Genomic DNA, 24,363 nt, shown 5'->3' with positions numbered 1-24,363 from the left:
ACTCTTCAAATTATGTACTGGATTATTAAGGAGAAATACCAAGGAACTGGGGAAGAAGTGCAGTCTGTAGCCAGCTGCCAAAGCACCTCGATGAGTGGAAGAATAAACAAGGGTAACCTGGTTAAGAATAACGAACAACCTGAAGCAATCAAGAACTCATTTAACAAGGTGTTAATCTGTATTTGCTCTTCTTGTTGCATCTGGTTTCAGCTGATGTTAGATTGAGATAGTCAAGTAGTAGCAGTGACCAACAAAGCACACCGAACAGTTACCTGTACTAGGTCGGGAACATAATCCATGTTTAGTTATTCTATATTAGCACAGCACGATGTGCTCTGAAATATGGGTCTGAGTTAAACTTCTATGTAAAAACTGAGGATACACTAATACGCTGCACCAGCAGCCCCAACTGAAAGCCAAGAAGCTTGTGGTAAGATGCCTGTTACACAGATACTGCAGAATCTGGCTATTGATTTCTGGGAAATAACATCTCCCCGTGACATCGCTACTGGTTTGATTAGCTGATTATCAGAGGTATTTGAAAGGAGCATTCTTTTGTTTACAAGAAAGGGAGCTGTCAGAGTCTGAAAGACTGTGGTGATAAGGCCACAGAGGCAAAGATAAATAAAACAGACTGTTCTCACTAAGTGCTCCTCAGCCTGCTCAGAAATACACCCCAGTTTCTCAACACCCAAGACAGAGCGACTAATAAAATGATTTTGCAAGACTTTTTGAGGGAAGTGAGTTGTACAAATATCTTCTTTCTGTTTTGGGAAGAAACTTATATTATAAACTGTTAACTGATCATCTAGTAAAGTTTCTGATATGTTTATTGTGCTTTAAAAAAAAATGAGACCACCTACCATGATGTAAGTGCTTTTTAATAGAAATAAACATCTCAAAACAGCTTTTTCCACAATTTCTCCCAGGTTAAGCTTTTCAAAGATTTCACTCTTCCTCGTATTACAGGAAGTTTGCCCAGTGTTTTGGTTTGGGGAGATAGGGGTGGGAGAGCATCTTAATTCTGTAACGTTATTCCGTGTTTCATACCTAGCACCATGGAGTCCTGATCCTCAACTACAGCCCTCTAAGCTACACAGAGGAAAACAACAAACAGTTTTAAAAAATAAATAAGCATTACAGTAGCAACTGGCAGCTATACTCAAGATTTGACATCGCTGTAGTAGGAAGTACGGAAATAATAAAAAAAGGCAAATCCAACGTGTTTGTTCCAGAAAGCTCACAGGGCACAGAATTCTGTAACTTGGTAATTCTGAAACCCAGGTGGCCTGGCAGAAGGGGAGTCAGAGGAGAGAAGTACCAGAGAGACTGGTGCTAGCTGAACTCTTTCAGCAAAACTGATGGATGTGGGGCACCCTTGGTGTAGGTTGGATATGGGTTAAAAGCAGCCTCCTGCCCCACTTACATTCTCTATACCTGGAAGAAAGAGGAAAGATTGGCAGAAAGAGCTGACCAGGAAGAACCAGGAGGAAAGACTGACAGGAAACATGCTCAGGAGAATGGACTGCAAACATAAGAAGAAAAGAGACCAGAAGCGACCAACAGCATTTTTATCCTCTTTTTTGACTCATGTTCAGAAAAAAAAAAAAGAAAAAAAAAATCAAATCTTACAAAATTAAGAGTTATAAAAGAACTGACATCTAAAAAGTACTCTCTTGAACATTACATCTGAACAAAACAGAACTTCTATTTATTTCAAGCTCAACAGCTCCATTCATGGAAACTGTACAACATACTGCTGTCACTCAGCTTCATGCACAGGTCAGGGCTGGCGATGGGTTCACATCACAGACAGTTCCAGCCACTAAACTGGTCAGCACCTTAACAGGCACATTTCTTCTTACATCACTGCACTTCTTCTGTCCAGAAGCAACAGTATTTAAACCAGTTCAAACATTTTGCATGGTATTTTAGAAGATGCTGCGTCAAATACTGGGCATATTCTCATCCTTGTTACAAGTCCCTTGAAATATTAGTTAAGAATAGCTGAGCTCTGTATTTCTACAGCATTCATCAATGTGGTCTCCTGAAACACCGCAGGAAGAAAAACTGTTGTGAGCATGGTTTGATCACATTGCTGATTTATTAAACAACATCTGGGAACTATTAGCAAAGTGTTGGCCCATTCAGCTTACTCTTCCTATTGTAATCTGTTCCACCTGCTAGAGGGCTAGCACCAGTCCTCAACCCTATTTAAACTGGCCCCAGACCCTTAGCCAAAATGTCACTTGCCTTCACAGTGGAAGATCATTAAGGGTGCTTGTTTCTCCCGTGTACTGGTGCATTGCAGTTGCAGCTCCATTTCACGCTTTCTTTAGGGGCTACTTTTCCCTAACACACTTCCAATTCAGTTTATTAGAAAGCCAGACCCCTGTGCAAGAATTCCCTCCACCAAGCACCTGCCAAGGATGTAGTAATAATTTTTATTACAACATAACCTTGCCACCCACTTCCCTCAGAGGAGGGTATAATACTGTCCAGACCAAGTTTTCTCCTAATCCCTAACAGTATCGAGCAGGATACCTACAGCAGGCCCCCAGCAATAACGTGTCCAGTTGAGCAATCCCCAGTTCTCAAAAAAACCTCTGCCACATGACAGAGGAAGGCACAAAGGCACAGAGCTTTACCTGGAGAACTTCCTATCCATGAGAGCTCTTCTTATTGCTGAGCACCATTTGGGCACTGTTTGGTTTTTAGCTGCTGCTGGGGGTGGATAGAGAAGAAAGGGGGCAACCAAATGGAAACGGATACTACATGACAATAAGGAAAGGAGTATACCCACTAAAATCTCCCCACCTGATACTGATTTTTCAGAAATTCATAGGTTATCATCCTTTAAATCCTATTTCTCCATCAAAAGTGTTTGAAATTAGTCAATAGACTCAATTTTTAATGGTTTAGCACAGCAGAAGAGGAAGAGAAGAATGAACAACAGACATCTAACACAACCGTGCACATCTGGTTTCCTTAAGGTACCAATCTTGAAATCAACACAACTAAAACATGTTTGGGGCCACAGACTTTTAGCCTCACAGTCCTTTCTTCCTGAGCTACTGCCTCAGATGGGTCTAAGCCAAGTATGAGCTTGTAGCCATTCCAGCACCAGGAGAATTCTTCTCTAGCTGGAAATGTTACTTTGGCGATCCTTTTGCCAGTGCAGGGAGCTTCATGCAGGAAAGAAATTTGTCAGCCATGGGCACGGCAATACTGAATTTCTTTATAGTCTTCACTGCCTTCTGCAAATTCAAAAGTGTGGGGAATTTCATTATAGAAAAAGTAGGGTCTCAGCATACAATACAGTCTACAAATGGAAATTGGAATTTTTAACATAACATGACTGAAAAAATATTTCTAAGAAAAATTTTTACAAAAAGAATGCTATGGACTTTTTAGTGCTATGTTAAGACAAAACGTAATTCTAACGTATTTATGATAGTTACTCTCATGCAGCATACATGCGTATGCTATGCGTACATGCTATGCACATAATATAAAGTAGTAATATAAAGTAGTATTAATTATATGTATTAATGATATTAAAATATCTTTAATATAAGTAAAATCTGCTGCATGATTATAATTGTATGGTAAGTTTCAGAGAGTTCCATATACCTGGCAAAAATGCTATTTGTCCTAACTTAAGTAGTTTTCTTACTTTTCAACTGATCAATTTCTAATCACAGAAGCCAAGTTAGTGGTGGGTTCCAGTTATCTTCTATTATTTAGTGTTTCTAGACAAAACTTCAATAAAAAGACTATAGGTTTCATCAAGGTGGTTGTATTTAAACTTGCAGTCACAAATTAATAATAGCATTACTGAGTTTCTAACAACTCAGTTTCAATTCTGTATTCTATTTCTTAATTATTTTTAAGTTAACTTCACATACCACTATTGGGAAGAACAGTTTTTCACCAAATGTAATTCATCACCCACATCTTACCTAAATAACATTAGTTAACAAAACTAATGGACTAAACCACCAAACCACAAAGCTAGCTGAATGGCTGCACAAACGTCTTGGTTAATAAATGGAAAAGAGTACACATAGGTGCAACTTATTCAAAATGTACATTAAGGAGTTCTTACTTATAATCCATCATTTCTTTTGCGATTGTCAGTCTGTGATGTGTACACCATTTCAAGGAATTTATTGCTATTTATAACACACCGCTTTTAAATCAAAAAGCTTTTGAAATATTACTTTAAACCTAAACAAACAGTAATTTGTCTTCTAAACCAGTCAGCAATCTGTCACACAAAACCACCATATGTTAAAAGAAGTGTAACTGTCAACACTGCTTTATAACTGTTGCAAAGTTTCACAAAAGACCTCTCTAATTATAAGATCACAACATGTAAATGTTTATCATATTGGATAGTTTAAAAATACAACGTGCCTTCTCTAAGGTAGTTGGGACTTTTTATCAGGATGTGACATTTATTACTCTTTCAAGTAATCACCCCATGTATGCCACGGCCTTCCTTATTATATTACAAATTCTTCAAATGAATATACTTTCCTTGGTACAAATTATTCAGAAAAATATTTTGTTTTGTTTGTTTGTTTTAAGCTAAATTTAATAGTAAAATCCATTCTCCCAAATCTGTGCCACTCAATTTGAATATAAATTAATTTTTCTTCCATAACTAAAGAAAGAGGACAGTTTTAAAATGAGGGAGGAAAATGAGTGTCAGCAAAAACTGGAGCTGAATGCCCAAGGGAACAAAAAGACACAGGACTATTAGGTGTTCAGCTGGGTACTCCGGCCACGTGCGAAAGTGAGAGATGAAAAACTGGACAACATGATGGAGAAATAAGAGTAAAAAGTAACCTGGGGGAAAAAAAGTGTGGGGAGGAAGGGGATCAAAAGCCTGAAAAAAAGCCTCTAATCTTATATAATGCCAAGCAGGAATGCTCAGGGAGCATTTAGTGTGGCAGAAGAAAAGAACATATATTGTTTCAAATTGAACACAGAACAACATCTGTAACAAAACTACTGAATAACATAAGCCAAGGAATATATTTAAACACAAATATTCTCTTATATCTGTAATTCATCAGTTTTTGATCTATTAATTTACATTAAGAAATCTTTTATAAATTTAAGTGACAGACTAATCACAGGTAACACCATTAGGTCATCAACTCATGCAGGTTCCTCTAACATCATTTTCCATGGTATATATTTGCAATGAGGGTGGATAGTTTGAGCTTCTTCAGAAGCTAACTTAAAACATACCACCCACAAATACTGCTATACATTTGTTTAATACACCTGTATTCATACCAATGGAAAGAGTGCTTTCCTTGACTGATGTTATTTTTATTTGTAGCCCTCGAGCAGTTCGTACAATCACAGAAAATCCTGAGTTGGAAGGGACCCACAAGGATCACTAAGTCCATCTCCTGATTCCACACAGGACCACCCAAAAAAATCAGATGTGTCTGAGAGCGTTGTCCAAACACTTCCCGAACTCCGGCAGGCTCGGTGCTGTGACCACAGCCCTGGGGAGCCTGTCCCAGTGCCCGACCACCCTCTGGGTGCAGAACCTTTCCCTAACCCCCAGCCTGACCCTCCCCTGTCCCAGCTCCATGCTGTCCCCTCGGGTCCTGTCGCTGTCCCCAGAGAGCAGAGCTCAGAGCCTGCCCCTCCGCTCCCCTCGTGAGGGAGCTGCAGGCCGCCATGAGGCCTCCCCTCGGCCTGCTCTGCTCTGGGCTGAACAAACCATGGCCGCTCCTCATATATCCTTCCCTCTAGACCCTTCACCATCTTTATAGCCCTTATTTGGACACCCTCTAATAGTTTTATATCCTTCTTATACTGTGGCACCCAAACTGCACACTGTGCCCGAGGTGAGGCTGCACAGCGCAGAGCAGAGCAGGACAATCCCTTTCCTCGCCCGGCTGGCGGTGCTGGGCCTGAGGCACACCAGGGCAGGGTTGGCCCTTTGGGCTCCCAGGGCACGCTGCTGGCTCATGTTCAACTTGCTGTCGGCCAGAACCCCCAGATCCCTTTCTGTGGGGCTGTTCTCCAGCCTCTTGACCCCCAACCTGTACATATATGCAAGGCTGCTCCATTCAAGGTGCAGAATCAGGCACTTGCTCTTGTTAAATTTCCTATAGCTGGTGATTGCCCAGTTCTCTAACTTGTTAAGGCCTCCCTGCCCCCATGGAGTCAACAGCTCCTAACTTAGTATCATCTGCAAATTTAGTAAGTTGTTGCAACAGGCAATTCCATTACTCAGAAACTATAAATCCTTAACTTTACAGAAGTCTTAATCTGAATTTTAGGTAATGCCTCTAACTTAAGGACTAAGATGATCCAGGATTGTCTATCCACAACAATCACCCATGGATCAGGTTCATGCTTCAACAACCTCCTGTGGCACTGCCCACAGTACATCCACTCCTGAATCCACCATGCACAAACATCCTCCACTTACTCATCTTTCCCCTCATTCCCCACCAAGCAGCTTGAGGATCAAATATTTATTCCACATTTCATAGACTAGGGCTGAGTCATACCGTACTTGTGCATATAAAGTTGGATACTAACTACTACCTGATTCGTTGTACAAAGAGATAAAGTATTTGTTCTATATTTGATAAGAAAAAAAAAGTTATTTAGCTTCATGCTTCATACAACTAATGGGCTACATCACTACTTCTTACTACTTCTAAAGCCTGGTGGCCAGAAAGTTACGATGCAATGAACCACAAATCCCCAATGCATACACAATATTTAAGTGCTTAAAAAGTCCATATATGTCTACGTGATCCTCCAAAATCAGCTTCTAAGCTGAGACACTAGCTTTTCACTTTCAGAGAATTTTAACTACACTTTGATTGATGTAAATCCCCGATGAAATCATACTTGCTACCTGTCATTGCTGGTTAAATAAGGTGCACAGCACTAATTTTCAAGGCCTCATAAGACAGGGGTTTCATCAAGGCCTTTATGGCCAGTGACCACTTCATTTACATATTCCTAAAATATTGTCAAATTATAGTGTTCTTTTAACCTCTGTAGCAAGTCTGAACAAGAAATTCTCTTTCTCTTCCTGATGTAAGGATGGGAACTGAAGGAAGTACTATTTCTGCCTCCCAAGAATCTCACATTGCTCGTCTGCTGCATATGCCGTTAGCCCATAGCGTACATTTGTGACAGCACCAGCCACATGCCAATACTGACATCAGAGAGAGAAGCACTGAATCATTAAAGTTGAAGTTCTCTCTTGTGCTACGTGTAGCAAGGCCAGAGATACTCAATTTCCTAAGGCCACTAGCCCTGCAAACATCCTGATCAAATTAAAAAAATCTGTCATAAATCTGCCAAAGAAAAACTTTCAGCCATTTTTTCAGGTGCTCAAAGAAAAACATGATTTCTGGTTGACCGAAAAATCAGGGAAAACTAGTTCAATTTTTAGATACCTTTGTATAATAAAACTGGATTAGATGACCAAAAAGCTCCTTTTGGTCTTAAAGGCATATTAATCCATGACGGTAGAAAGCATCTTCAATAATTACTTACTCTCCAAGACTTACTACTGAATGGTGACTAAAAAGACAGATGAGTAGATGATCAGAAATGGAGATGTGATAGTATGACAAAGATGAAAAAAGAAAGAAATCAAAAAGTGGTAGGAATAAAAACAAAAGTGCTCCTTTAAAAATGGAGGATAGAATAAGAGGTTTCTTAGCCTCCACTCACATTCCACCTTTACATCCTTTTCTTCTCCCACCATAACATTATTGGGTTTGATTCTTTTCTTTCTCTTATTTTTCCTACATTGTTTTTTGCATAGTATTTAACCATTGTCATGCCTCGGATACTTGCAGAAGGTCTCTGCGATAGACATTAATCTAGCCTTTCATTTCCTAGCAACTTCTGCTTCATGTTCTAGAACAGCAGGAGATGCAGCTCCTTCCACTGGTACCACTCTCAAGGTGTATTGTGACAATTTCTAGCTTATGAAGGATCTGACAAGGGAAAAGATCTCATCTCCCAGTGTCTCCTGACAGAATCCTTGGAGTTTTCTCATTGACATTTGACTGTCTCTATCCATGGCCTCGTTCTGGAGCCCATAAAATCTTAGTGATCCAGTACTGTGTTTTTTCACTCTACTTCCCAATGAGTGAAGAAATCACCCCAGGTGATACTGAATGATATTTGACTATTTGCCAGGTTAGATTGGCTTTGGGCAACCTGATCTAGTGAAAGGTATCCCTAGCAGGGGGTTGGAACTAGATGATCTTTAAAGTCCCTTCCAACCCAACACTTCTATTTCATATGATTCTATGAAATACAACATTCATTAAAGAGTGAGTGTCATGGCATGGCCAATCACCTGGCATACTCCAAGGTTAACAAAAAAAGTAGCAGATGTTTCCCTTATTTTCTTTTGCTACATAGAACTCAAATGCATTGATTGTCTCTCAAAGGGACTAGACTTCACTAAATGGCTTACTATATATAAGATCTCCAAGTCAAAAACACCAAGCTCACATATGACGGTAAATTTTAATTTGGTATCTGAATGTAAAAGTACGTCCAGTAATTGATTTTGATCATGTATAGACAATTACATACACAAATATTATTAGACATAAATACTGCAATATCTATAGAAGTTATTTGAAACAGGTTTTTCCCATACTTCCCAAAGTTGTTAAGATGAATGCCTTTTAAAATCTGAGTTCCCCATGACACAATGTTCAGAAACTAGGTGCCAGTATGCACCTCAGATACATCCAGCTGTTCTTGATATAAAACAGGGCCATACAAGACAATGGAGTTAGAGTAAAGCCACAGATACCGTGTTAAAGCATTTCAGATAAGTAATGAAAGGCATGTTTGTCAACTTTATATACACCTAGCAAGGTTGGATTTCTTCTTTTTCTTTCTGGAAGAAGACGAGTTTTCCAGGAAGGAGGAGCCTGAGTTTCAGAGTTACTCTGCCCCAGTGTTACCTTTCAAGCATCCAGGGACATTCTTTATCACACGGAGAGGCCAGCAGCAGGGGAAGACAACTCATACATTAAACCTTCTGCTGGATTACTGTAGGTATACTGCTTATCATGATCAAAAGCAATTACTAGACATACTTTTACATTCAGATGGCAAATTAAAATTTGCCATCAAATCTGAGTTTGGTGTTTATGTGCTTCCCACACCACCAATTTAATAATGCTAGAGCTAATGCCTACTACTCTATGTGTACCTCAACGTGGTATGTTTATTGCTGTGAGATGGTTTTTTGTTTGTTTTTCATGATAGATGGTTTGTCTGCTGTTCACAGAACTGTTTATTTTCATAGTTTCTTCCAACCTACTTCGGTAAACTTACAGATCTTGTAAGTAATAAGACATTTAGTAAAGTCTAGCCCCTTTACAGCCTTTAAGAGAGAATTAACTGCTTTGGTCAGGTAATGTTTAAGACACCCTAATCTTTAAGAAATAAATATTTCCAAGTACTGTAAACAATTAATGAAAACTATCTTTTTCCTCCAATTAGTTGCTACTCTAATTTTCAACTTAGTTTAGATCAGGATTCTGGAAAAAAAAAAAACACAAGTATTTCTGGAAGCTGATACGGGACTACAAGACAAAATTCTCAGAAAATAGCTCAAGTGGAAAACAGCATCTTAGAGAGTAGCAAGTAACAAAGCAAGTGGTAATCTGAACTACATGATGAGTTCAAAGCTGAAACATGAGATCTCCTGGGCAGTAAGCTCAAGAATTATTCTGAAAATGTTCAAGATTAATACATGGACTATCTTTACATCAATACGCATTCCTGTGCTCCCTTCCCCATCTTCATGCCTGCCCTACAACCATTACTAAAAGAGCATTGGAACTGTAGCAGACACAAGCAAAAAACCACACATGCAAGACTCATGTTGTCCATTTAGAATCATTATCAATTAGTATATATTTGATTGCAAGAAGCACTATGCTTTAGTATTTGCTTTTACATGCTTATGGTACCTTTCAGAAGCAAGAGAAGGTAACAGATAATTCCATGTTTCTTCTTCAAAAGGCCACACATTACACAGAACCAAAGCTACTGCATAGGCAGAATGTATATTTAGGAATACATTTTCATTCTGTCTCTTAAGTTGCAAAAATAAGAGGATAACTTTCCATACGTACACAAAAAAATCTTATTCAATCATAAGGAACATTACAGAACATATGAATTTATATGCAAGAGGAAGGTACCAAAAAGACTTCAATTTGTACAAGAAGCTGTTACATGTTAAAGATGCAAATATCACTATTACAATTTTGAATCAGTTGAAGGTATCAAATAATTACATACACAGAAAATACATGTTCTATACCAGGCATTTTAGACTCACAGGAGGCATCAAAAACAAGCAGACATCAAGAAGACTAGAGTAAACAGAAGAAAGAGAACCTAAAAAAACAAAACCATTTTGAGATGTGACTCAAGCAAGTGGGGGGGAAAGGAACATGTATGCATATGGTGCTGCTTTTGGACTGCTTTCAAGCAGAGCAAGATAGGTCACCACCAGTCATAAAAAGCTCAATGCTCTCAATGCGCTTCCTCCATATTCCTATTACAGGACCATCTCACGAGCAGGATCATTCTCCAAAGATGACAGCAGCAGCCCCCATAGCTTTATCTCTTTGTGCCACTACCCATCATTTGTTCTGGGACTGGCAAACTGCTTCCCAGTTCTTTTCCACAAAAACTGAAAATTGTTCTCTGTTCAGGAGAGCTCAGGTTCACTAAATAACAAGTCATGAAATACCAGTGTCTGCAGACCATCAAAAATTCTTCAACAGCTGGGATCCACCTTTTACAAGCAAAGCACACAGGTCTTCCAACAGTCAGTCCCACTGGTGCTGGCGTCTGCACAGGATCTTGGCATTAGTAATACTGATCACACTGGTTTAACATTGGATAAAGACATGAGTATTAGTTTCAAATTAGCTGTATTTTACCCTTACATAGAGTCACAATCCTACAACTGCATCCCAAACTAATATCTGGCAGGCCAGAATCATCCATCTATAATCCATCCCTTCAGAAGGAAGGGATGCCATCCAAAGGGACCTGGACAAACCTGAGGAATGGGCCCACATGAATCTCATGGGGTTCAACAAGGCTGAGTGTGAGGTGTTGCACCTGAGGCAATCCCAGACGTAAGGACAAACTTGGAGAACAACATATTGAGAGCACCCCTGCAGAGAAGGATCTGGGGGCTCTGGTGGACGAAAAGCTTGACATGAGCCAGCAGTGTGCGCTTGCAACCCAGAAGGCCAACTGTGTCCTGGGCTGGAGCAACAGAGGAGTAGCCAGCAGGTAGAGGGAGGTGATTGTGCCCCTCTGCTCTGCTCTTGTGAGGCCCCACCTGGAGTGCTGCGTCCAGGTCTGGGGCCCCCAGCACCAGAAGATCCATGGTGTGGATCCATTCGAACATGTCCAGAGGAGGGCCATAAAGATGATCAGGGGGCTGGAGCACCTCTCCTATGAAGAAAGGCTGACAGAGCTGGGGATGTTCAGCCTGGAGAAGGCTCCATGGTAACCTTATTGCTGCTTTTCAGTACTTAAAGAGGGCTTATAAAAAAGATGGGAAGCAACTTTTTGCCTGGGCAGATAATGACAGGACAAGGGGGAATGGCTTTAAATGAAAAGAGGGGAGATTTAGATTAGACACAAGGAAGAAATTCTTCACTCAGAGGGTGGTGAGGCACTGGCACAGGCTGCCCAGAGAAGCTGTGGATGTCCCATCCCTGGAGGTGCTCAAGGCCAGGCTGGATGGGGCTTTGGGCAACCTGGGCTGGTGGGAGGTGTCCCTGCCCATGGCAGGGGGCTGGAACTGGGTGGGCTTTAAGGGTCCTTCCAACCTGAGCCATTCTGTGATTCTATGATCGCTAGCCAGATCCTGCATGTCTGGATAGAAGATGAATGCTTGTCAGCCAGGTCACCTGAAGCAAGTCTGTTCCTCACAGAATGCTAAAAACACTGGCCAAATCACTGCAGTTAGGCTCCATTACCCTAATACTTGCCTTTGGTAATAGATCAAGACCAAAACTGGTGGAAAAAAAACATTTAATTAGGAGCACCAGGAAAGTTTACTTCAGAAATATGAAAAATGCATTTTGATATTTCCATTTAAAATGAAGTGTTCGAACATTCCTGAAAGCAACAAAACTTACTTTGTCAAATCAAAATATTTTACTGTTTTCACACACACCTCCCTTGTGGTGCCTGGTAGTCACAGGACTCCTGAACCTTACTGGGCACTTATATGAGAAAGAGGACAGAAACGTTTCCAAGGAAACATAGCCAGAAACACAGTTCAGAAAAGAGAACTAGACATCCATGCTGCAACTCACACACACCAAAGAAGCAGGTTAATTAGATACAACTCAGTAGTGAATGGTCCCAAAAACATGTCACTTGACAGACAGGGAAACACTGCTTTACCTTGTTCCAAATTCAGTATCTTGTTTCAGTGTCTTGCCTTTTTCAAGACAAAAGAAAAGTCTAAAAATAACCAAAGTGGAATTTCATTACAAGGCAAGGATTATTTTGCAGAAATTATGTTTTCATTAAAAAAAAAAACTGATCAGCTGTGTATAGCACACTTCTTTTCCAAGTCAATTTGGACTATACACACACCAATAGAAAGGAGTCTCAAGTTTTCCAGCAACTATATGCACAGTGTGCTTGTTTTTGCTTTACTGAGGACAGAACAGAAGTACTTAAACAATCAGTATATGCTAATAAACCACAGTTTTATAAGCCACATTTATGAGTGGAATACTTTTAGATACGTAATAAATGAAGAAAAGATGAGAGTATCCTGACCTTTAAGTAACAGTCTGAGGAATGAAAGTTAACTGCAGAAGATACAGCATTATCAAAAACTGGAGTATTTCAGATGAAAAGAACTGCTTATACATTCAAGTAGATAAAAAAAGATGTCCATTGTTAACTCTGTGCCACCCAATTTCTTTCAACTTTTATATGGATACAACCATAGTTCATTTCTGTACAAATCAAGCAAAGTAGAACATCCTTAACTGAGCAGGAAATGAAGTTTTATTCATTGCACAAAATAAATCAACAAAAATGTAATGTCTGTTGATGACAATGAAACCACTAGCATATGCACTTGGGACTCTGATCTATTCTGTCCACCAGATGCTCCCTCCTTGTGGAAGGCTGGTAAAAAGAATTAGAGAGTTCATTGTGGCTTAAACAGATTTTTCTCATGCTGTTAAGTATTTTTTCTGAAGTTTTACTGCAAAATCTTAATGTTCATTATGATTGTAAGCAAATATCAAGAATGAACAACCTACAGCCCACAGGCCACATGCAGTACGGCAGGACAATCCGTCTAGCTTGTTCCCTTTGGCCTCCTCTCCTGCGAATCTCAGCTGCACGCCAGATGACTGCACTGGTGCAGGCAGCCTGCTCCCCAGGACCATTTTATTACGGAGGCTTGTTGCCTCTCTCCCATCATATAATGAGCCATATTTAAATGCATGCTGGGAAAAGGGGTTGAAAAGCTTCCAGGAAAGATGGCCACTTCCCACTGACAGAACAATGCACTTAACCCACAACCCTGTCACCGTCCACATCTGAGGAGCACATGGGAAAGAGTGTCCGGAACAGGCTGAACGAATTGTTTGGGATCAGCAGCACGCTCTTGTCTGCCCTCTTTTCTCAGGTCTTCACCAGACCTTGCTGGGGGAAAACTCCAGGGCAGAAAACTTAAACACTTGATATCTACTACAGATGCAGGAAGGCAGAGGCTTCCAAAAAGCATCAGCACATACACAATGCAGTCCAGGTGTTAGTCACATACACAACGTGTCTGTCCTAGAGGCCATGAAATACGACACTCTCCTGCCACTGGGAATAATAATAATAATTAAAAAAAAGGGCAGCCCACCCATCCAAAGCACTTGAGCATACTGCTTCCCCCAATACACTGTACAGCAACATTGACTGCTCTGCATTGATCAAGAGAACACTCAGCTCACAGAACTGTGTTGAAAACTGCTGTGCTTCTTGTTACTAATTATCACCACAATTTTAAGATACCAACACCAACAAGCTTCAGGCCTAATTCTAAGTAATTACATATTACCAACACTGCAGCAGCTGTTAGCTTAGTCCAGGGACTCCTACACTAACCTAAAATGTTGAGTAATGCTGACAGGCTAACAAAAAACAACAAAAAACCACACTAGGACCTTGGCTATCTGATGAAAACATAATATACATGGAGGACATATGAGGAGCAGCTGAGGTCACTCGGCCTGTTCAGCCTGGAAAAGAGGAGGCTGAGGGGGGACCTCATCGTGGCCTACAGCTTCCTCACAAGGGGGAGTGGAGGGGCAGGTGCCAATCTATTCTCTTCAGTGACCAGCGATAGGACCCAAGGGAATGGTGTCAAGCTGTGACAGGGGAGGTTCAGGCTGGATGTCAGGAAGAAGTTCTTCACCAAGAGGGTTGTCGTGCACTGGAACAGGCTCCCCAGGGACATAGTCACGGCACCATTCCTGCTGGAGTTTAAGAAGCATTTGAACTGTGCTCTTACCCACATGGTCTGAATTTTTGTGTAGACCTGTGTGGTGTCAGCAGATGATTCTTACGGGTCCCTTCCAACCCGGGATATTCTATGATTCCATGATACATTTTCAGCTTTAATTGAAAATATTTGTGAATGAAGTATCTCCAATCAATAGAGGCATTTACATGACAAAGTTTCCCAGATGAATGATTCATACACGTACAATACAAAATTGTAAAGCTGCTTTGTGTTATTCATCCCCCAATTAGGGGCAATGCAATCAGAAGGTATACCAAAAACGAAGGAGTACAAGTTCAAGTACTCCGGGCTCTTTAGATCTTTGCTTTTTGAGAGATGGCCTGGCTAGACACCAACTGGTCCAGAGCAGATCAGTGCCTGGGTAAATGAAACCAAGTGAAGATCCTCAGTAAGCCAACATGATGGCCTCAGAGCACGGTTTCTTATCAGCTCAGAGGCAGACGCAATAAAAAACATGTAAATGGAGGTGGGGGGGGAGTGTCAGGAGGAAGACTTTCATATTTCTCAGTGGAGCAATCAAGTTTGTTCTCCAAAGAAATAAATATTTACAGTTGAAGTCTAACTCCAACTGTTAAATAAACAAACATAAACTAAGATGCGTGAGACAACTGGATGGTTCAGGATACTGCCAGCAGCATAACACAATTTCCCTGAGGTTCTGTGGGCTGTTAAAAGGTAAGATGGTGGTATTTGTTTACAAGAGAAAGTGCACAATTAAAACTGAACATTTGCCCACTGTACTAGCAAAAAGCACAGTTCACTGGAGTAAAGTTTATTATTGTTTCTAAGTGCTGAAAATAAAACACAACCTGCATCACTTGTGCATCAAATTTACTTAGCAGGAGCCACTGCTCAAGTGCAGGTATTCTGAGGTAAGTCACAAGTCATAAATGAATGAAGTGAACTTTTTCTGCTCAAATTCAGTAACTGTATCTAATAAGTTATATTTGAGTCGCACCCTTTCAGAGCAAACACCACTCTTTCCAAAGAGAACAAGCTATAATTTCAGAGTACACTCTGTACTTTAAAGAATTAAGAGTATTTCTTGTCTTTCAGAATTTAAAGAAGCCTTTACCAAAGGTGGATAAATTACAGGTTTTTTCCACTACAAAGTCTGTAATCACGCCTATTCTGAAATAGGTTTTGCTATAATGAGGAGCTAAAATACATTCCAACAAATTTAACTGCGCTTTAATCTATCAACATATGAGGAAAAACTACTTCCTCTCTAAGGAAATATTTTTAAATGCATTACCTCACCTCATTCCCTGTTAAGCCATACCAATCCAAACTCTTCACCCAACTACATGAAACAAAGCTGGATTGTAGGGTCCTGATTTTGATGTCAGCTGGACTGGGACAAACCTGGAATTACTCCAAAGTAAATCAGTTGAGGTATTCCAGATCTATGCCAGGGAAAGGGGAATCAGAATCTAACCCTAGATTTCTAGGAATTACGCCAAAGATGATACATAAATCCCTTTACCCTGTACCTTGAAACAAAGACACTGACTACTGGCATTGTATTTCCTTGCTGTAGTAGGTCAAGGGAAAAAAGATAACTAAAACCAGTAAAAGTACGAGGATTACTCTTAATCTTTCTGCTTAATACTCCTCTATCTACATAGCAGAACAGTTTCTCTGTACTTCATAAACAGAAATACATGTCAGTATTGACATTTGCCTCAGTAAACCTATTTTCTGGAATATAAATATGTGAGGTTTTGGTATCCAAGTTTCAACTCTGATATGTGCTTGTCCACTTGCAGAATTAAAATAAAAACGTTTTTTAAAGAATAAACTTTTGTTGGTAAACTTGCCTGCTGAAAGTAGAAAGCAAACAGTCTATTATCATGTTCTTTATTCTATAAACTTGAAGAAGTGGTCTGCTCTGAAATGTGATTCTATAGTGATGGCATCGCAGCAATCACGATCTCTGTCCCCGTGCAAATGGGTTCCTTTCCAAAACTCAAAAGCACCTACCATGGCATCAACAATTACTGATTCCCCAAATGAACCACAGCAATAAAAGAAAACCAAACAACCTTTTCCAGCTCAGGCATCACCTCCAACGGTACACCTAACTACTTTGTTCTGAAAGCAGTTGGTGTGAAGTCTGTAACTTGGCTTTGAATTTGAAATTCAGCTACATCAGTGATGTACCAGCCAGCTTCCATTCTCAGACCTTATTAGTCCCCACTGGGGGCAGAAAATGGACCATGGCAGGGAGGAACCACAGTGCTGGCTGGCTAACACGTGCCAGTTTGGGCAGTTACCTGCCCGGGACAATCCCACAAGGCAGTTTCTCAAATATACAATAATTCTGCATCATGCTTTTAGCTGTCTCAATATACAGTCCCCCAACACACAAAAACACTGAAATGGCATTTGTATTATGTTTCCAAGTGTAGGCAGTCAGGATACTTATAGACTTACAAAATTATTATGTATCAATGCATACATTTTGGGCAAGACACTTTTATTACCCTACTAATTTTGATATACTTGTATATGACAAGCAGTATCAGGGGGATATTAAAAAACTCAGAAGCATGTGTCATTTTATTCCAACTAGTCACTCTGAAGCAATTCCTAAGTTGTGCAACTACAAGTTTCCTTAAGTTTATGCAAAATGCAAGTTTGTTAAACTCTCTATTGTACCTCCATGCATGACCTGCTAAGACAGGCATTCTTTTGAAGGTTAATAGTCTTTGTGATAAAGATACTAAGCATGAAATACAGAGCCAAAGATTTATCTTCAAGGGGTTGTATTTCAGGAGTGAATTTCCAGAAGCTCAGAAAGAACAACCAGCAGCCTCATCACCTTCTGGAGGTACGGGTAGGTTTGATGAAGCGTTCTCCAACATGAGCACTCAAAGTTTTATTTCAGAAAACTTGTATACATATACACACATCCCCATTTGTACTCGTACGTATCCCAGAGACAGTAAACCATTTAACACAAGTAATCTCATCTGAAATATATTAGCATATGCAAATCACTGTTGTTAGTGGGAGGTATTAATAGTTTCAATTACTAATCTGTTGACAATTTTTTATTTTAGTTTTTAGAAGCAGATGGTATTAATCTGTGAATTTACTGAAAGCGATTTTCCTGAACTTACGCTCATTCTACCACAACACTGAGATCCAGACTCTGAAGTTCTAGAAGCCAAGTTGCAATAATCATCCCTGCATTAGCTCTGATGCCGAATTTACTGGACCATCCCTTACCTTACTAAGATTATCACTTGATACATGTAATTTCCTCAATTCCCTAGCATCACAGCGACTTCAGGAAAAAAAAGTTCTGGATGTTACCCTAGCTGGTACAGAACACAGCTATTCTTTACATCTCAACAAGCCACCTTCTAACTCGTGCTTTGCCAGGAGTTCAACCTGACATTGCAACTAAACACTCAGCCTGGGGTCTGCAGTTTTCTAGTGATTACAGAATATGTGAAGATGGTCCATGAAACAATGCCAGAAAAAAAGGGGGTCGGCGGTGGTTTGTTTGAGGGGAAGAAGGAAGGAAGTTAAATATAGATTGACGACTATTCAGGTGGACATACATGACAGTGCCTGCCCACAGAACAGTCAGAAACTGGTCCTTCGTTGCTATCATCGCCTTAAAATGTGGAATAACAGCGGGATTATGAATTTATAAAGCAACCGTTTACCTATGTAGTATGTTCTACTTACATTTCTTGTCCCAATTGTTCCTCCTAAACATCATGCAATAATGAAAACTAGTGAGGTGGGAAGATACCATAAATATACATAGATAAATATATACGTACACACAAATGTATGTATAAAGGACTAGCTTTCTACATCAATGCATTACAACAGATAAGCAGGTCTGCTGCTTCCTTACTTCTCAAGTAACATGAACAAGCAAGGAAATCTAAAGCAACCAAGTAGGAAATAGAGAACTGCAGTTTCAAATGAGTAAAAGAAGCAATATCAACTTCCTCTGAAATCAAAACGATACCATTCTCACCCCCCGTACGGGCAACACCATTGGACTGTCAACTTGTGAACTACTTCCCAGGTGAAGTGGGAATAACTACAACAAAAATGGGATATGTACAGATGTTGTGTGTCAAAGAAATCTAAGAGAAGGAGCAGTAAAGTGAGGTTGTATTACAGGAGAATTTACATACAGAGATGAGCACAAAAACATGATCACACATAGAGAAAAGGGAAGCACCTGCTTCTGGTTAAAAAAAACAATACTGTTGTTAACATTGGCATTTTATGTTGGTTTGTAAGTTTTCATATGCATGACTAATGAGAAATGTGTGTGTTTGGGGTCAAGCACTTTTACTGGCTGTTGGTGTCCTGTATTTATTTATTTAAATGGAAAACAACTTGCCACTGGCAAGTTACAGCCAAATGCTAGGACCAATTTTAAAGAATGTTGTGGAAGCAAAAATAAAAGAGGAGGACATGGAGACAGGTACAGAAAGAACTATGTAAAAATGACTATTACTTATGACCCACTTGCAAACAATACAATATTATCAACAATATACAAGTTTCCACAACCCTGAAATGGTTAAATGCTTCAGCCAAGACATACTCATAGTATGGTTTGAGGCTTCTACACCAGCAAAACTCTACTCCTAATACACTCCTGTTCCAAAGAAGAGTCTTACAGATAGATTTCTAGCTACAGAGATTTCATTTTCTTGGTAGCCCATGTGCAAGAAGCTCCTGACATTCCAATTTTCAGCAAGTGAAAATAATCATTTTCCATCAACAGTGATAGTTAACCTTCCTAACCAGGGCTCCCAGCTGACTTACCATATTTAATAAAAAATAAAAACCAAAAACCTCAGCCACCAAACATGAGAAAGTTGATCTGGGAGTTAAAATGAAGTTCATATGTTCAAATGCACTTACATGTATTAAAGCTTTAAAACATTAAACGTGTACAATCCATATCTATACATAAGTAAATACATTTCTGTCCTTCTGGAATTTAAAGGATAATTGAACTGCTGTTGGTTTTTTTTTTGGAGAGCAATGGTAAAACACAAAAAAAAAAAAAAAAAAGCAGACTTGCCAAAGAGGAAGCAATACATTTGCCACTACAAAACATACAACAGACATCTTAAAAATCAATTAATCAGTCTAAGCCAATCTATCCAAATAATAACGTAAACCAAATCTTAAATTCTAAATATCTATTTTAAAAATAAATTAATAAAAAGACCACAAGAAGCCCAGTTCCTATCCTTAACACAAATCAACTGTGAGTATAGTAAAAGGTATCAAGTACACAAATCATGCCAAGGTGACTAGGGAACCTGAGGTCTTAAACCTCATCAAAACCCTGATGGTTGCCTGGAAGAAAGTTGTTTTTAAACTGCAGTCCTCCATCAGTATAGCAGCTATGAGACAATACATCCATGCCCAATCAGCTTTACAGTTACCAGTATCGTGTTACGAAGACTGCCTCTCAAATCATTTTTTGCAAACTGAAGCAAACCATGCGTTTAGAAAGAGGTAGCCCAGGGAGGCACAAGGAACGACACAACAGGAATATTAGGACTGAATTTAGAACTGAGTTTAGAAGAAGTAAAAAGCAGAAAATTCTTGCTTTCTACCAGTATTGATTTGGGTTCCTACAGTACACAGCAGCAGAAAACAAACAGCAGCAGCAACAGCATAAGATATTTATTCTTGATAATGAGATCATGCCTTGAGCTTTATCTGTATAAAGGACATAATACGGACTTCATTTACTCATGCCTAAGAAAGAAAATTAACGATGAAAATCTGAAGTGCAACTGAACCACTTAGTTGTGTCCATTACCTTCCCTCTAAGTCACTGCAATCTTCATACATCAACAGGTCTTCAATTTTACCTTGAAGTCTTCTTCACAGATACTTTCATAGCAGAATGATCTGCTGCTTATACAGAGCTTGTGACACTGCTCTAAGTAGGACAGCAGTAGTAATCTGCTGTCTCCTGTCCAGGCCAAATATATAGGTAAGAAGTACAGGTATTTGTCTGTAGTATTACTGGACCTGCCTGACTCCCAGACAGATGGCCTTTTTCTTATAGCCTGGGAAATACTGCATTATGAGAGAGCAATTTCAGACTGTTTGCAGAATGTTTGCTACTTCAGCTATTTTAAAAATGAATGGAGTGATAAAAAGCTGTCATTCTGAAAGCTTATGTTCTGCTTCCCTAGCATATAAGCTTTTTCCTGAACCCTTAGGTAAGAAGCAAAGCAAAATTTACCAGTCTCACAAAACAGTAGAGGAAGGTGCTTTTACAATGGAGGGGAAAAAAGGAAAAAAAAGTGCTTGTGCCATGTTCGTAATTAGATATTTCATGAAATGGCTGTCATGGACATGCTAAATGTGAAAAGCAGCAAGGTAGGCATAAAATGTGGGCAAGACAGACTTTCCAAACCCAGACAGCCAAAGCGACTTCAGAGAGCTGACTCTATTAGCAACCCAACAGTTCTCCACCATTTCAGTTAGCAGATGAAGCGCATTACAGATGTTCCTAGAGTCAATTTTCCTTTTGGTTGCAACCCAAACGGACCCAGTTCATTAATTCTGAGATCATCGCATAAAGCAAAACCATGGTCAAAGCACACTAAGTCTGGACAGCCAGATTTCTTCAAGAAGTACAAACTTGATCTGAACTACAATACAAGAAGATAAAAAGAAGTTCTTGTTCAGAAGACAATAGGCAAGCTAAAAAAAAGGCAACATTTACTTACTAAATACTATTACCTCAGCTACTATAGTCATTAAAAGGAAAATTAACTACATGCAAAGCTCCTGGCAGCTTCCTTATCTTCAATACATACACTAAAACAGAGCCGCGTCTTTGTCTTGTCTTTGTTACACTGAAAATTCACAAAGTGCATCCATTAAATATAATATATACATATGTACATATATAAAATCATTGGTGTTAGACAATCTCAATACATTTCGTAATGACCAGGATGATTTGGACAACATTCCTCTTGAAATTAACTGTATTCAAAGCCTGAGCTCTTTCATAACAATGCAGCCCAAAATATGTTTCTAACTGCTTTCTGACGTATCTTGTTTACGTCTCCCACGTCCATCTGTACTGTCACGATAACACTGGAAAAATATTACCACAAGCACAAGGTTTAGTTTCACTGAGCACTCATATACTCACTGTCCTGTTCTGTTGTCCAGTGTTGGGCTGCTCAGAAAAGCATCCTCCTAGCTTGGTCTTTCCTACATAAACACAATACATGTGTATTCTCAAAACACACATTTATTATGCCTTGTCCCTAAGGGTATTCTCATGAGCTAATTACAGCACTGCTGCTGAAGATGTCACCCAGATGGGCCCAGGAAAGCCAGCAGCAGTGCTTACTATCAGAAGTCTTGCTGCTTAGCAGGAACACCTAAAAGCAAAGTTCGCTCATCCAGACTAAGCTGGAGCATTTAGAAACGTGCCCACATGCATCTTCAAACAAATTCAAAGCACAGGCAATTTCTTCAGTTGTAAACAGAATTACTGCAACTTAAAACAATACCTTATTTTTAAAGTGTTTTCATATGAAAGCGATTAGTAGGAAAAAAAAACTAGGTAATTTACATGGTCACTCTTGCTTGCTCAGCTAAAACATATGAATATTAATCCCGGTTTAAGCAAAGCTGTTCAGTATTCCCTCTTCAGCCACTCGTTTGAAAACTCGCTTTGGATTAATTTACTCTGACATAGTCAAAAAGAAGGCAGATATATATCTTTAGATCTATATTAATCTCCTTAATAGCACCCATGTGCTCAGTTTCACATGTTGCATAAGACAGTAAAAATTAAAATTACCTGATTAAAAATCAAAAAGGCCAAGGGGAAGTGAGAAGTTTATGTTGATGCCATTTTACACGGCTAGGAAACGCAACATTCTCCATGTGTTTTTTTTTGGGTTTTTTTTTTGCCCCTTTCCCAGGTGATTGGTTGGGTGCCAGGTGGGCCTGATGGTATATAAGCCACAGGTGTCCCATCAAAGAGCTCCTTCTACCTGAGCTGTTCTTTGGGGTAAGTGCTTTGTTTTTCCTACAGCCACTTGCAGGGTTCTTTAGGTGGGTCAGAGCATATGGGCTGATGTGTTTCCAAGTTGAAAGAGGTAAACACGTCTTTTTGAGGTAACAGTAGGATCTTTTAGAGTAAAGCAAGCTATATAGTGGTAGGTGCTGCTACTGCATGCAGCTCTTCTTCAGGCGAGTAACTTTAAGAGCATGCTTATGGATAGGAAGATGATGATACTTCGCGTGTTTGCTTTGTGGTTCTAGGTCTCTTATGATTTTTGCAGAATTATGGGGCTTACTGGGAATGTGACCTTATGCCTTCACCTGCATGTCAAATATTGTCAAAGTTACAACCTTGGTGTTCAAGCGATGGAGCAGGGTTTAGCGGAAATGTATCATCCAAGTTCCCTGTGCCAGGGAGTATCTGAAAACAGCAGAAGCAAGCATGTAAGGTGTAGTCTTTTTCAGGGTTAGGGACAGTTGCTTCATTTCTGGAGCTTTTTTCCACTGTTTTGCTGGCTGCAGAGTCTTTAGATCTTGTAGCCTTCTAGATTTTAAGTGCTTAGAATTCCATTAATAGAAGGATGTTTAGCAGAGGTTGCCAGCTAATTTGTTTTTGGGATGTGGTGAGGTACACTTCTGGTTTTGGGTTATATTTTGATCTCTAGATATATCAAGCCATTTGTGTAACTCCCCAGAGGATTCACAAAGAGCTTCAGTATGCACTGCAAGGGGCTTGACCATGTAGGTGCAGTATTACCAAGGGACTGAGCAGGGTCACCTTTTTCATCTCTGAAGGATAAGTCTGTGATTACCCCTGCTGGGGTTGCTGTGTATTCATGTCCTGTTGGCATTTGCGGACCTGAGGTTTTTTTCCTGGCCCTGGTCTCTGTGCTTGAGTCCTCTGCAAGGAGCTGTACTGTTTGTGTCCATCTCAGATGTGACCTTCTCTTTTTGTTTCTTGTAGAAAGAAAATAAATTTATTTTACCCCAAGCAGTGCTACAGGCTGGGAGATGAGTGGTTGGAAAGCTGCCTGGCAGAGAAGGACCTGGGAGTACTGGTTGATAGGCAGCTGAATATGAGCCAGCAGTGTGCTCAGGTGGCCAAGAAGGCCAACAGCATCCTGGCTTGCATAAGAAGCAGTGTGGCCAGCAGGTCTAGGGAAGTGATTGTCCCCCTGTATGCAGCTCTGGTGAGGCCGCACCTCGAGTACTGTGTTCAGTTTTGGGCCCCTCGCTACAAGAAGGACATGGAGGTGCTCGAGTGAATCCAGAGAAGGGCAATGAAGCTGGTGAGGGGTCTGGAGAACAAGTCTTACGAGGAGCGGCTGAGGGAGCTGGGATTGTTCAGCCTGGAGAAGAGGAGGCTCAGGGGCGACCTTATCGCACTGTACAGGTACCTTAAAGGAGGCTGTAGAGAGGTAGGGGTTGGTCTGTTCTCCTACGTGCCTGGTGACAGGACGAGGGGGAATGGGCTAAAGTTGTGCAAGGGGAGGTTTAGGTTGGATATTAAGAACTTCTTTACTGAAAGGGTTGTGAGGCATTGGAATAAGCTGCCCAGGGAGGTGGTGGAGTCACCATCCCTGGAGGTCTTTAAAAGACGTTTAGATGTAGAGCTTAGTGATCTGGTTTAGTGGAGGACTTGTTAGTGTTAGGTCAGAGGTTGGACTCAGTGATCTTGGAGGTCTCTTCCAACCTAG

General features: G+C 40.1%; 1 protein-coding gene and 1 long non-coding RNA gene across 11 annotated transcripts in view; both read right to left on the bottom strand.

The window, feature by feature from the left end:
- The window catches only part of VPS13B (vacuolar protein sorting 13 homolog B), a 477,988-nt gene that overhangs the window by 439,599 nt on the left and 14,026 nt on the right, over positions 1-24,363 (bottom strand). The gene's annotated exons all lie outside the window — the stretch shown is intronic.
- Positions 5,496-23,834, bottom strand: LOC308191131. 2 transcript variants are annotated; one of them, XR_013947733.1, is made up of 2 exons: positions 22,461-23,834; positions 5,496-10,938 (listed from the first exon to the last, which is right to left on the bottom strand). It is a non-coding gene; the product is annotated as an uncharacterized lncRNA (long non-coding RNA). The 2 variants fall into 2 exon arrangements; XR_013947734.1 differs by having other exon boundaries at positions 5,496-10,929.

Source organism: Anser brachyrhynchus (genome assembly GCF_964034855.1).
Source record: "Anser brachyrhynchus genome assembly, chromosome: 2".
Taxonomy (NCBI): domain Eukaryota; kingdom Metazoa; phylum Chordata; class Aves; order Anseriformes; family Anatidae; genus Anser; species Anser brachyrhynchus.
This window is presented reverse-complemented; position numbering and strand designations above follow the sequence as displayed.